Below are 15327 nucleotides of genomic sequence, written 5' to 3'. Positions count from 1 at the left end.
AAATTTGTAGCTTTATACTATGAAAACTACGAACAATCAGGAGAAATCAACATGCAAACAAACTAAAAGTTTAAACTTTAGTAGTAATGTAGCGCCTTTGAGATCCAAAATTTATATGAAATTGAACCATTGATTTTTAAAACACAATAAAACGGAGGCAGATGAAATGTTTGTCTTCAATGTATATTTCACATGACCCATGGAGAATTAAGGATGAGTGATATAAAATGTGTTTGACTTTAGAGAGTTACAATATTGATTTTGTACTTGCTTAGTTCTCTTATTTCTCTATGAGGAGGTATTTATACAAACTCAATGAGCAAAAGTCACCACTAATACACTTAATTATGCAAATTTATTGAATCATAATTTCACTAATAAACTTAATTATTATAATTCAATGTGTCATAATTTATACATACCAACTCATAGTCTCTTACTATTCCGAATAAAATGCAAAGAAAAATAACATAAAATGTGGCACTTAAAATTACTTAACATGACACACGTCAAATAATAAACTACTCATCTTGCCTTTTATTATAGTGTAGAGATACTAATAGTTAAGTCATTTATCATACTAAATTTCGAAAAAAACAATTAATTTGGAATAAATTTTAAAGGATAATTAAACAATAAAAGTGGAATGGAGAAGGTCTCGTTTAAATTCACTATGAACACAAAATTATAAATATAATTATTTTAATTTTACTTACTAAATATATTGCTAAACAACACAATTTTTTTTTTACAAAACCTTATCCTTTACGTGAAATAATTTCAACTAAATACATGGTATTACTACCCTTCTAAAATTCTATTATTAGTGTTTAATTTACTTAAGTGTTTAGAGAATTTGTTTGTAAATTACTTAAATTAAATAAATATTTTCTTTTCTATATATTTTATATTTTCCAAAACCTTAACCTTTACGTGAAATAATTTCATGAACTAAATACACGGTATTACTTGTGACACCCTCATTTATCGCGAAAAAGTAAACACGTAATTCTAGAATAAAACTGCATGGATATGTTTGTAATATGTTCATTTGGGTAAAAACCTGTAATTTTTAAAACCTGAACCTGTTATAAAGATATCCAAATTGGAAGGTGTCAAACATACAAGGTCTAACTAGAAGTTTCATAACATAACCATCGCTAAAGTCGCGAATAGCAAATTATACAACCAAATGTAAAGAGGGAGACATATGTCCCTAAAATGTATGTGACATAAAAATATTTAAGGGTCACAATATAATAAAGTCAATCTAGGTCCCAAGGTTACTTTGCTCGCTAGCTCGTCCATGTACCCCATATATGCATCACCTACCTGTCAATCGCATTTTATACAAATACGAAAGCCACAATCAAATGGGGAGTAACTCCGAGTTCTCCCAACCACGAAATGTCATAATTAATATAACATGTAAACATAAGAATATGAATACGAATCACACAATGCCTTAGCATATAGATGCTAGACAGTCGTGCTTATCATGTGAACAACAATATAACAACACATAGTCCTAGCATGTGAATACTAGACCGACTCATACTACACTATCATGTGAATCACATAACATCCAGGAATCCAAACTCTATCAACCATAGCCGGCTTGCATCTCACCTTTTATGATTCATAGAATCATCAAACAAGAAAGGACAATATATCAAAGACAGGCATAAGTTCTTAGCACGGTCAATAGTCACTTTGTAACTCGAGTCTATACGACGAGGTAGGGAAGGTAATCGAACCGGTATCCTGGCTCAGAGGTTCTATAAAAACATGGCCAAGACATAACACAACTCTAGTCCTAAATCTGCAAGAGACCTAGACATGCGGATACACACCACCGCACCCAAGACCCACAATTTTATAAAACCATGTGAGTACCACGAGGAGTCCACCAAAGGGTTGGCTAGTACTTAAGCCGACCACTTACTCTCAAAATAAGTAACGAGGTCATGCCCCAACTTGGATATAAACCCACCAAGTCAGAAACACAAAGGCTATTGAGCCGTGAACATACACTCGTCAAAGACTATAAAGACCTATCTATGACAAACACAACAATACCATACGTATAAGCAAACCGCCAACAACACAATCCTCAATATTAATGGTACTCATAACCTTTATATATTCAATTACCCAAATTGTAAGAATGAGAAACCAACCTGCAAGAAGTATTCAATACTAGTTCCATTTCAAGCAATATTAACAATATTAAAGGTTTCAGGGAATCTAGGGCCGTTTTTACAATATAAGAAACCATTCAAATCAACCAACATGTGAAATGATAATTACAAATATCAAGGCATAACATAAAACCTCCAATAACAACCAATCTCACCTCAAAGACAAACCCTCGACCCGACTCCCGCGACGGGTCATCGGTCAAATCGAGGCTGACCGGTTTAAACCTAGTTTGACCAAACTCGTTCGGTCAATCTGACCCAGCTCAGAGTCTTGGCCTACTTTGGCCCAAATCACAAATTTTATTGCAATATTATTCTCATGCTATTTCCAATTTCTATCATGTGAAAAACGAAAGTAAAACATTATCAATCACCTAAACACTTATCAAACAACAAACACAACATCAACTACTAATGTGACATTAATTCGTCGAGTAACTCAGAATAATTACCTTACGCTAGCAAAGAGACAAGTAATAAACTTGAGAAAGCTTCTAAAACCCAAAATTACTCTTCATCTTCAACCACATATGAGGCACCTAAAATAATTATGTGAAAGGACGATATTAACGAATTATCGTTATATAAAATATGAGACGGAAATTAATTTAATTATATTCTAAATAAACCAAACTAGCGTCAAAACAATTTATAGACACGGCTCAAAAGTTATTATGACAACCTCAAACTCGGCCTAACCACCAACTACACATGGCCTCAAACTCGTGACTTAGCTAGGCCACTGCCTAGGCCACGGCCAAAGCCATCGCTAAGCTACGACCCGGGCCACAACTAGGCCACTGCAGGCTACGACCAAAACAACCAGCTACTACTCCACCTAATGGACCACCCAACCATAAACAAAGGAAAGGAAGAAAGGGGAAAAACTGTTGGGGTTGGTGTCCTTAACAGTTAGTGCAAGGACTTATAAACCTCTAAAAGGATCAAAGGGCATACTTTTGGTATTATTATCAGTTGATCCACGTTTATCAATAACGGTTGGCTTGCTAGATAAGTTTGACGTTATTGTCATACAGATGGCGGTGATCAACTGATCCCTAAAAGTCACACCTATAGGATACGTTCGAGAGATGTGACGGTATGAAAATACAGTCATGTAGATGCCAAATTTGACTAACCAGTTAGTCCGAGTTATTTGACTAGTAATTAGTCAAAATGTGATGTTGAGATATTATATTTAATACGGATTAAATATTATGGGCTAAGGCGAATTAACCAGTTAATTCGTAAAATTAAATATAAGCGTTTTATATTTGATTAATGTATATTGAATTTAATTATACAATATCGTCTTTGTCGGACATGTATTAATACTTCAACTAACCCGTGTTATTAGTTGATGTTTTAATAGCCGATAACCGATGACGATTTATAATAAACCGCGTCATATACATTTAGCAATTTTCGAGCCAGTCCACGAGGTAAAAATTAAGAGGAAGTGGAAGCCCACTTCCCCATGCATACCCTCGGTCCGGCCGAACCAAACAAAAGGAGAGACTCCCTCTCCTTTTGACCTAGCGATTTTCATTTACAGAAAAACTAGGGTTTTGGAGATTAAGTTTTCTCTGAAACCGAGATCTCACATCTCGAAAAAAAAACTCACATCAAGTTCTCCCAATATTGCAAGGCAATCGGAGAACACGTTCTAGCACAAGGGCATTTCTCGGACAAATCTTGGGTGCAACAATTAGGAGGGAATCTCGTTTGATTTCTGTTCTTTACGCCGTGCATCAAAGGACCCGAGGTTGATTCCTTATCTTTATCGTTTCATTGTTGTATTTCGTTTATGACCATATTTCACATGTTAAATTTACGTTATAGTCCTAAATTTAAAGGGTCTTATACGGATATTACCCCACAAAAACAGGGGTATGAGTACCCCGTGTCCAACCCAACACCACCCCGTTCAACTCTCCCTCCCCCACGGCTGCTAAGCAGCCAGCAACCATCCCTACCAACACCTATTATGGCTGACCAGACAGGCCATTTCTACCGCCTTCCACCATCCCAAAACAGTCCTAGCAATGTATACAACCATCTCCAAGTCTCAACCAATATTCATCCCAAAACAATCCCTGCATGTCAGTATACACCGTCTTAAATATACCACTTACTAACTAGCATCCCAAATGATCCCTAGAGGTCAGTATACACCGTCTCAATCATCTCCACATATCAGTATACACTGTCTCAACTATACAACAAACTAATTAACATCCATAAGGATCCCTATATATAATTATACACCGTCTTATAATAAATAAAGCTGAAAATATAAATTGGGTTTGTAAAAATACATGACGAAAATGAATGTTACTTACATCGGAATGACGAGAACGACGAAAGGAGCGCTATGGAACAAAAATAGTTGAAAACGGATAAGGAACGAAGCACCGACGTCGATTAACAGATCAAATTTTAAAAAGGAAAGAAAACTCGCCCAAAAGAAGCAAAAAGAACGAAGAAGAAGAAAAGGGTGCGTTCGTGAAATGAGACAGCAGCCTGCTAGCCTGCTATTTATTATACGTACGTTTCTTCGTCGTTAAGAAATTTCGCTCGTTTTTAAAACCGTCTCGAGTTAATAAAATCGGTTTTAGTAAAAGTTTCAGTAATAAAACGGAATCAATAATAAATAAATTTAATGAGTGAAAATAAAATAAACTCAAATTGCTAACGGAAATAATAGGAATTCGATTCGAATCGGAGTTATTAACGATTTTTACTAAATTAGCGGAGTTTAACGAAATTTGATAATTTAGCAAAATAACTCAAAATAGCTAATTGGATGACTTTTCCTAAATCCGTTTTGAATCCACTAAGGGCCGACTTTCATAAAGGACTCGTAAAAGGATCGGAAATTATTAAATAAATAAACTCGAACTAACTTTAAATAAACTTATTAATGATTATTAAAATTAACGTATCGAATTATGATGAAATTAATTAATTAGCTAAGCATATATATATAAATCGTTAAATGATGTAATTAAATTCAAAATAGCAATTAAAAGAATTTTATCCAACTTAATAAAATACGGGGTGTTACATTACTACCCTTTTAAAATTCTATTATTAGTGTTTAATTTCACTTAAGTATTTACAAAATTTGTTTGTAAATTACTTAAATTAAATAAATATTTTCTTTTTCATATATTTTATATTTTTCTAAGAAAATATTTTATATGATCTTTAATACTCATTTTTAGAATAATTAGTTATGTAAAAGATCTTCTATATACAACAAAGTTATAGTAACAACAATAGTGAATTAGTGCCTTTCAAAAAATAAAAGTAGTGAATTAGTGACAATACAAAAAAAATTTTGTTTTCAACTTCATTTATTCTTCTTCGTTCTTAATTTCTTATGTATTCATTTTTTTTTTCGAATACATATAATACCACTCCATATGAAATATCTTGTAATTATTAACTTATAGTTAATGCGTATTTTTTAATTGTAGGCTTTTTTTAGTTAATTAAGTTTAAAGCTAATGGAATATGGATGGATTTTTAAAGGAAATAAGTGAATTAAATTAATGCAATATAATAATAAATTGATAATCCATATCATATTAGTTTGCCAAGTCACATTGTTATTTTTGTACATGGCTTTGTTTCATCCCATGTGGCATTGTCTACGTGACATTTTTAGGCTAACCTTTTAATAATATTTTATAGATGTGTGATATTTATGCATCAAACGTATAGGGTCAAAGCTCAACTTATTCAAATATTTTGGTTGTGTATATCTTGCGTATGCTATGTGTCAAACAACATATCTATAAGAAATTTATACCTTTTGTTTTTTGAAACAACTACATATAACATAGGTTCAATTGATAAACAAACTGTTCCGGGTGTAATTCCAGAGCAAGTATAGTTACCACCCGTGGCTTGTTGAATGATGTCGTGAGTTGGATTCTCCCTTGGTCTTAATCGTTCCTCTCGGCCTCTCCTGCAACAATGAACGAACTGAGGGCTTGGCTTTGAGCCAAGCGTACCCACTCCGACGCCCAAGTCAGTAAACTTAGATGTATAAGTTGTATGCTAATTGGCTAGGAATATATTGTAGAGAGATAGGGAAGATTATACCAGATGAATAGTGTATTTAGGTTAAGTTGTGTATTTCTGGATTGGATCCTTTCCTCAATGAAGGTTGAGGAGTATTTATAGACTTCACCTTTTGTCACGTAGTGGCCAAGTGGCCAAGTGGCTAGCGGTGGAAAGATCGATCTACCCCTCGGCCGAGGGACCTATGGCTGGCCGGCGGGCCCCGGTGACTCACCGCCGAGGGTCTTGGATATGAGTACGCGGGTATGTGTTCCTATTTGGCAGGTTACCATGCCGAGACCCGGTGACGGGCCGATGGGTCAGATCGGCTAGATTGTCTAAGTCGTTGACTTGCTGTGGATATCTTTGACCTTGCTCAATATGTTGACTTGGTCAGCGGTGCAGAATATGCCCCATCAATTTGCCCCCAGCGTAGTCTATGCCGTGGTATGGGCTTCGATGTACGTCTGAGCGTATATTCTGCGCAAGTAGTTTGTAGAAAATTTTCTCATCGGCTTCTTCTTCGGCGGCTTCTTTTTCCTCTCGCTGGTCTTTCTTAGGCCGTACCATATCCCCCCTCCACATGGATGTGTATTGGGCATCCGATGTGGATAAGAAAGGGACGCTGGCCGAGACCGGGGTTGAGACTGCCGGTTATTTTTGATTGCCCCCGGCCGGCGGTGTCTGGCTTGGTCGATCATGTGGCCGGCGGAGAGCAGATGCTTGGGAATTTGTTGAGGAAGGTGAATAGGCGGAGGGATTTGAATAGGCGTGTTGAAGACGTTTGGTCACTGTTGCATTGATTGACACAACTGTTGCAACGATTGACATCCCGTGGTTGCATGTCCGACACGTGTCTGCACGCTGATTGGTTGACGCTTCATGGGCTGTTCTCTGATTGGTCCTGCTTCATGGGCTTTTCCCTATAAATAGGGCAGTTGCCCCGTGAAATTGCCCACCAATTTCATTCTTCAAAATTTTCTTCTCTCTAAACTTCTAAGGGTTTCTTTGTCTTCTAATTTCCAGAGTTGTTACTTCGGCGAGCGTTTTCTTCAAGGTAAACAAACAAACTTTCCAATTTTTAATTTTGTAAGTTCATTGTAAACATGTCTTCTGCCGACGCCGGGCCTAGTAAGCCGGGCCCTAGGTCTCCTTCTCCCGAAGTCGATCCTCGGATTCTGGAGGAATGGGAGGATGATTCTGATGTCGATGATGACGCGGACGATTTTGGTGATGATGCTGAGGAGGCTCGTCCTAATACCGTGAGGCGGTACGTTATGGATCACGGCCTCGCCTGTAAGGCACGCGTTGACCGAGTTTGGACCCATAAGTTGGCCAGCTCTTCCGGTGAGAAATTTTTCGAGGGCCACTTCTTCTTCGGCAGGGGATACAAGATTGTTATCCCTGAGGAGGGCCAGGCCGTCTGTTGCCCTCCACCGGGCCACACTGGCGTATATATGCGACATTTGGAGTACGGGCTCCGGTTTCCGCTGAATGGGTATGTTGTGGCCATCCTTAAGGCCATGAACGTTGCCGTTGCCCAATTGCACCCGTTGGCTATGAGGACCATAATCGGGTTTGTCTGGCTTTGTCTCTTCAAGGGGGAGGCCCCAACGGTGAACTTATTTCGCCGACTTCATTACCTCCAGCCGTCATTCTCCGGCCGCGCCGGTTGGCACAGTGTGCACACGGAGAAGGGTTATGTCTCTGCTGACAAGCTTTCCTCTTGCAAGGGCTGGCAGGGTTGGTGGGTGTACGTTAAGGTGCCGGACGACTATCCGCTGCCCTTCTCCTTTCAAAGATCAAGTTAACTTGCGGTGTGAGACTAAGGCGGAGCATGACGGATGGGTCTCCGGAAGAAACTCAAAATGGATGCTTTGGCAAGGTTCTTCTCTCGGAGGACGAGAGGCCGGCAATGCGGCTTTTGAGGTAGACAAGGGTGGGCTGCCGAAAAGATGGATTCCTCCAACGCAGATCATTCTTCAGGATGAGCCGCTTTGCCATGTCGGCCTCATACCGGCCCTAGCGCAGGGTGAGTGGGGTCGGTGTGAGGCCCATCACCGTTCTCATTGTGTCTTTGAACTTTGATTTATTTCTTCTACTTAACTCTTGCTTCGTTTCCTTCGCAGCCATTTTGGACCGGACTGTCCGAGGATATCCTCCTGAGAATGGGATCGAACAAAGATAAGACCGTTGCTAACTTACATCCCAAAGCTCTCCCCAATGACCGCAGGAGGTCGCCGACCGATCTCATAGAGCAAATGCGGTGAAAAGCTTGAGTGCGGTGGAGACCCAGGCGAAGGTTGTTAGTAACGTGCCGCGCCACACGCGAAAAACGAAGTCCTCGGCGGTGGTGGCATCAACATCGGCTCCGCCTTCCATCCCCCCTGTTCAGAAGAAGACGGTGGAGATCGTTTGTATCTCCAACGGGGATGACTCCGACGAGGAGGAGGGGTCGCCCCTTGTCCGTAAAAAGAAAGCACGACGCCCTTACCGCGACCGTTGATTCTCGCTCTGGCGACGAGGAGACGCGCCTTTCGGCCAAGAAGGCCAAGCACGGTATTGTTCTTTCTGTGTGGCTTCGATTTAGCTTGCTTCCTTAGGCGCCGCCCGTGACTCTTCGGCATGTCTGCGTATGTTGATACTTATGCTTACTTTAAATTTTGTAGATCGGCCGCGATCGTTCGCCGCTCCCGTTGGGCGCAAGTGGAGGGGAGTTCTGCGGGCCGGTGATCAACACGTCACCGTGAGCTCTCCATCCCGGAAGGTTTTCCTCCCCCATCCGCAGCTTGATCAAAATGTCACCGTCCCTTCATCCCGAAAGGTTTCCCTCTCCCTGGCTGGGCCTGATCAAAATGTCACCACTGTTTCCTCATCCCAGAAGGTTTCCTTCTCCCACCTCATAGATGAAGGCACGGAGCTCATCAAGGAGCTGGCGAGGTGGAACGGTCTTACCGGCGCTCGTATCATAGAGCAGGAGAAGGCCTTGGCTCAATCCGCTTTTGAGCTTAATGCCACTAAGAAGGTGGCCGCGAAGGCAAAGCAGATCTTCTCAACGAGCGAGGCTTAGGGGGATGCTTTGAGAGGGCGCTCTTGGCTGAAAGAAAACTTAGGCGGGACGTTGAAAAGGAGGTCCTTGCTTTGAGAGAAACCAAGGTCGAGGCTGCGGCAGCCGTGAAGCCGCTAAGTCGCTGGGGGAAGTGTACACTTGTTCGGGCACGCCGACCTCTACCTCCAAAGAGAGGAATGAATCCGGGGGACCTGTTTAAGGCCCAAAGTGAGGTGGTTCGGATCAAAGATGCCGTCATTAGGCAAAAGGAGAAGGACATTGAGATGCTCCAAACCGTCATGCTCCCTAACATGTGTGCTTTGAATTCCGGATTTAGCCGAAGGAGCTGCTAGGGAAGTGATTGAGGAGCTCTTCCCTCTTGATGGTTCCTTTCCGTGGGACAGATATGACAAGTCGCTTGATGACAAGCTCGAAGCCAAGGAGAAGGCCGTGGCGGAGAAGGCTAAAGAGGCGGTGAGGGCGAAGGCGAGAGAAGGAGGCGGCCGAGAAGGCGCCTACGGCCGAGAAGGCTAAAGAGGCCCAGGAGGAAGCCAAGCGGCAAAGGCGGCCGAGGCCGCCGAGGCTAAAGCCGAGGCCGCCGGCCGAGGCCGCCGAAGCCGAGGCCGCTAAGGGAGCCGCCGGGTTACCCATCGAAGAAAGTGCCGCCGCGCCGCCGATGGCGAGCAACAACAACGGACATAGGGAGATAACATCTGTAACCTTTTGTCGTTTGGCTTATCCTTGTAATTTCTTGTAATTCGTTGAATATATTTAATAAGAGTTCGTTTTTACTTCACTTCTTTTCCTTGCGCTAGTATTTGAGCTTCGACTGCCCTTTTAGCGTCTCCGTCTTTGTCTGGGTGGTCTCCTTCCGTTATTAATTGAGTGTCTCTTTTGTTCCCGCCTCGGCTTGGCCGAGGCAGTCTAGAGTGCGTGTCTCAATTGTGTTAACGCTTCTAAGGCATTGTGAACGCTCTGCGCGTATCACCTGCGTCGGTGATTGCCGCTCTTGTCAGTGTGTGACAGTGTGAGCCTGCATCTGCTTCTTGTTATCGACTGCCGTGGCGTCTACCACTTGGAGTGACTGCGACGGCGTCAAACCTCTTGGGGTGACGGCCGTGGCGTCTACTACTTGGGGTGACTGCGACGGCGTTGGCGTCAAACCTCTTGGGGTGACGGCCGTGGCGTCTACTACTTGGGGTGACTGCGACGGCGCCTGTTTCTTCATAGAGACTGCCGTGGCGTCTACCACTTGGAGTGACTGCGACGGCGTCAAACCTCTTGGGGTGACGGCCGTGGCGTCTACTACTTGGGGTGACTGCGACGACGCCTGTTTCTTCATAGAGACTGCCGCTCTTGTCGGTATGACAGTGTGAGCAGACATCTGCTTACTGATAAAGACTGCCGCTCTTGTCGGTATGACAGTGTGAGTCGGCGTCTGCTGCTTCCTAGTGACTACGGGAAGAGCGAACATTCTGATGGAAGACTTGGATGATTTTTCATTTAGGTAAAAACATGCGTCGGGGTGCCCACAGCTGTTTTGGACACCTCCGCCGCTACATAGATTATTCCCGAGATTACCAGCGTCCTAATGGCCTAGTCAGCCACTAGTTACATCCATGAGGTCGCCCTCCTGTTGTAAGGATAGACCTTTCCCTTTTCCTGATTTCTTTGCCACTTTGAGGGATTGCATGTTGCATCCTCTGACGGCTATCTGGACGTTGACCACCTCGTCATTCTCGTCTTTGGAGACGAGCTTATGCGCTTCCCCCCGGTCCGAGACATACATCAGTGTTAGGGCCCGGATGGACATCACTGCGTCAGCCTCGCTCAGGGTGACTCGGCCTATGAGAACGTTGTAGGCGGACGAGCCGTCGATGACCACGAACTCAGCTAGGACATTCTTAGCCGCTTTCTTTTCGCGAACGTTACGGAGTCGGATTGATCCCAGTGGTACCAGGCCGGCCCCGAGAAGTCGTATAGTGGGTTGGTGCAGGGGCTCAAGTCCTTGACTTTCAGGCCGAGGCTGAGGAAGCACTCCCTGAACATGATGTTCGTGTACGCGCCTGTGTCAATCAGGCACCTCTTGACCAGGTGGTTGGATATGTCCAAATTGACTACAAGTGGGTCGCTGTGAGGAGCGATGACTCCTTCGTAGTCCTTCCTTCCGATGGTTATATCGGGGATGTTGGAAGCGGGGATCGCTGTGTTGGGCACGAAGTTGATGGCCTGATATAGCTCGTTCAGGTGTCGTTTGTGCCCATGAGCGGACCCTCCGTTCTCGTTGCCCCCGATGACAACATGGATCAATCCTATCCGTTCGAAGACGGATTTCTTACCCGTCTTTGCCGCGTCGGTCTTTTTGGCCTTTGGCAACGTACTTGCCGAGGCTCCCCTTCCGGATCGGCTCTTCAATGGCATTCTTTAGATGCGGCGATCGTTGGTTAAATGGCCGGTGTGGCCGTGGTACTCACATCTTGGCTCGTGTCACCGTCACTTTTTGGCTTGGGGGTTTCTCCCACTTCGCCCCTCGCTTTTGCTCAGGGCAAAGACCTCGGCGGCTGACACGACGAGTGGGGTTTTGTCACTATACCGCCTCTGGTGGTACGTTCCCGAACTCCACCCGGTGCCCGTCGAGTCCTGTCTCCTGGCAGATTTGTCCGACCGTGACCTATTATTCTCACGGCGTCGTTCATCGGACCGTGACCTATTGTCGTCACGGCGTCTTTCATCCGGATTATCCCCCCGGCGGCTCTTCTTTTTCGAGTGCTCGGCCTCGGCTGGGCCTACCCAAGTCTTGTGGTAGTCCTCCACCTTAATGGCTTGGTCGGCCATCTTCCTGGCGGCATCCAAGCCCAGGCCTCCGCACTTGATGAGCTCATTTTTCAAATCTCCCCTTGGGAGGCCCTTCATCAGCGCGAAGGCCGCCAGTTCGGGATTAATCTCTCGAATCTGTTGGACCTTTCCGTCGAACCTCTTCATGTAGCTTCGTAGAGACTCGCCCCCCTCCTGTTTGATAGTTAGGAGGTCCGATGTCTCCACGGCCCTTCTCTTGTTGCAAGAGTATCTTTGGGCTAAAAGGCGTCCCTTAGGTCGGCGTAGTAGTACACCGAGCCGTCGGGAAGCCCCTTGTACCAACTTTGAGCCATCCCATGTAACGTTGTTGGGAAAACTCGGCACCACACTTCATCGGGCTGCTCCCATACCGACATGTGAGACTCGAAAGCCTCAGCGTGGTCGGCTGGATCACCTTCCCCTTTGTATGATATGGGCGGCAACTTGAGCTTAGTTGGCACCTGGATTTCTAGGACGTAGTCGCTGAGGGGCTGTCTGACCACGTGTCGAACGGCACGCGGCGATCGGCTCCTCACGTCCCTAGTTCGGCTTCTCTCCCCGTGGCGGGTAGGACTTCTTCCCTGACTCTGGCGAGTCGGGCTTCTTCTTCTCCGACTCTGATGAGTCGGACTTCTTTCATTTCTCCGGGGCAGGCCTCGTGGCTGCTGCGGTGACGCTGTCCCCCCGCGAGCGCGGTCAGGACTTGTGTCCACCACTTGCATTCTGGGCTCTTCCGGCGTTTTGACAGGGCCAACCTCTTCTAGCGCTCCATTCAAGTCTCTTGGAGTCACATTCTGGGCCCTGGTCTCCTGTGCGGGTTCCGCCGCTCTTGTCGGTGTGATAGTGTGAGCCGACGTACTACCAATGAGGTCTAGAAGTTGCTTTAGTAATGCCACGTCGACCACATGTCCCATGAGGGTGACTTGGTTGGCGGGCAGCGGCGCATCCGGTGTTATTGGCATCCCGAACTCCGGTTGGATCACTCCGCCGGTGGAGGGCCGCATGACTCCGAAATTGTTGAAGGTATCATCCGGGTGGAGGGGCTCGTCGATTCTACGAACACCTCTTCTTTGTTTCGACATTTTCTTAGCTTTTTGGGTGGGTTTTTGTTGTTTTTTTTTTTTTTTTTTTTTTTTTTTTGGGAATGAATGTGACTAGCTTCTAGTGTCTATCCCCACAGACGGCGCCAATTGTTCCGGGTGTAATTCCAGAGCAAGTATAGTTACCACCCGTGGCTTGTTGAATGATGTCGTGAGTTGGATTCTCCCTTGGTCTTAATCGTTCCTCTCGGCCTCTCCTGCAACAATGAACGAACTGAGGGCTTGGCTTTGAGCCAAGCGTACCCACTCCGACGCCCAAGTCAGTAAACTTAGATGTATAAGTTGTATGCTAATTGGCTAGGAATATATTGTAGAGAGATAGGGAAGATTATACCAGATGAATAGTGTATTTAGGTTAAGTTGTGTATTTCTGGATTGGATCCTTTCCTCAATGAAGGTTGAGGAGTATTTATAGACTTCACCTTTTGTCACGTAGTGGCCAAGTGGCCAAGTGGCTAGCAGGTGGAAAGACTGATCTACCCCTCGGCCGAGGGACCTATGGCTGGCCGGCGGGCCCTGGTGACTCACCGCCGAGGGGTCTTGGATATGAGTACGCGGGTATGTGTTCCGGCTGGCAGGTTACCATGCCGAGACCCAGGCTGACGGGCCGATGGGCTGCATCGGCTAGATTGTCTAAGTCGTTGACTTGCTGTGGATATCTTTGACCTTGCTCAATATGTTGACTTGGTCAGCGGTGCAGAATATGCCCCATCACAAACTAATATAAGGACATTTTTTTATAATCAGTACCAACATAATCAATAATTATTAATCACTAATCAGTAACAAAATATTAACTGTTTTTTTTTTACCATAGGGATAAAGTCGTCTGAAAATTCCATCTTAAGTCTCAACCTACTCGAAAAATTCCAAAAAACCATCATTCATGTACAAATTTCTACTCGTTATCACATTATTAAAACCTCTTAAATCTCAAATGTATTTAATTTGTCCAATATAATTTTTTCATTATCACATCATAAAAACTTATCTGTTAGTAGTTATCTTTAAGTTTTGTTTTTAATAAACACATGATTCTTCCAAATATATTTTTCCTGATAGATTTAATAGTCTAAGCATTATAACTTTCTCGAAATGTTTTTCTTTAAATAAATGTAATGCACTGTAAGACACTTACTTTAATAATTTATACATATCAAAATATTTCAATAAATATAAGGGTAAATTAAGAACTTATACCTTCTATAAGACACTTTTTCAAATTTTATACCTAGAATATTTTTTTTAAATACCAAATATCTCTATTTCTTTTATACTTAATACCAAATTTTTAAAATAAACCATATTACCCTTACTATTATAAGTCAAGTCATCACCCTCATTCGCTACCCCATTAACAAAGCATCCCTACCTCCAACAAAATAACACCGCATTATCACATCCACCACAAACCACCTCTTCCCCATCGATGTTGCCGCTACAACACCACCACATCCCTATCTCACGCTCTATCACCACCTAATGGTCGCCTGCAAACCTACCACCCTACCACAACAATAACCATGATACCACGCACCATCACTCTTTGCTATCTACCCCACTATCAACAATGTTTGACATTCACATCCTTAAATCTTGAATCCGCCTCCACCATAATCAAATCCCTTAATTTCATCGAAGACGACTTCTGCTCCATTCCCTCGCCTCCACCACAATCAAATTCTCATTCAAAGACGGTTGAAAATTTGCAATTACAATTCATTTCATAAATTTGGTAAACATTGCAAGTTTAATAACCCCCCTCTTCGTAAATTCTTCAGGTTATTATTATTACTTTTTAATTATTTTGTTTGTTTTATAAGGTGTGGTGGTCGATGATGGTTGTGGTTGGTGGTAGTGGTTGTAATACTACGATTTTCTATGTCTATGGGTACTCTATCGAGTGGGGTTTACTCTGTCGAGTAAGTATGTTTTTACGCAAAAAAGTAGTCTTCCTGATGGGTACTCGATCGAGTATGTGTGACACTCGATCGAGTAAGGGGCACTTGATCGAGTAAGTCACTTACTCGATCGAGTAAGTTGGTATTACGGGCTATTTTAGCCGGGTTTT

Source organism: Silene latifolia, chromosome 2 (genome assembly GCF_048544455.1).
Source record: "Silene latifolia isolate original U9 population chromosome 2, ASM4854445v1, whole genome shotgun sequence".
NCBI lineage: Eukaryota > Viridiplantae > Streptophyta > Magnoliopsida > Caryophyllales > Caryophyllaceae > Silene > Silene latifolia.
This window is presented reverse-complemented; position numbering follows the sequence as displayed.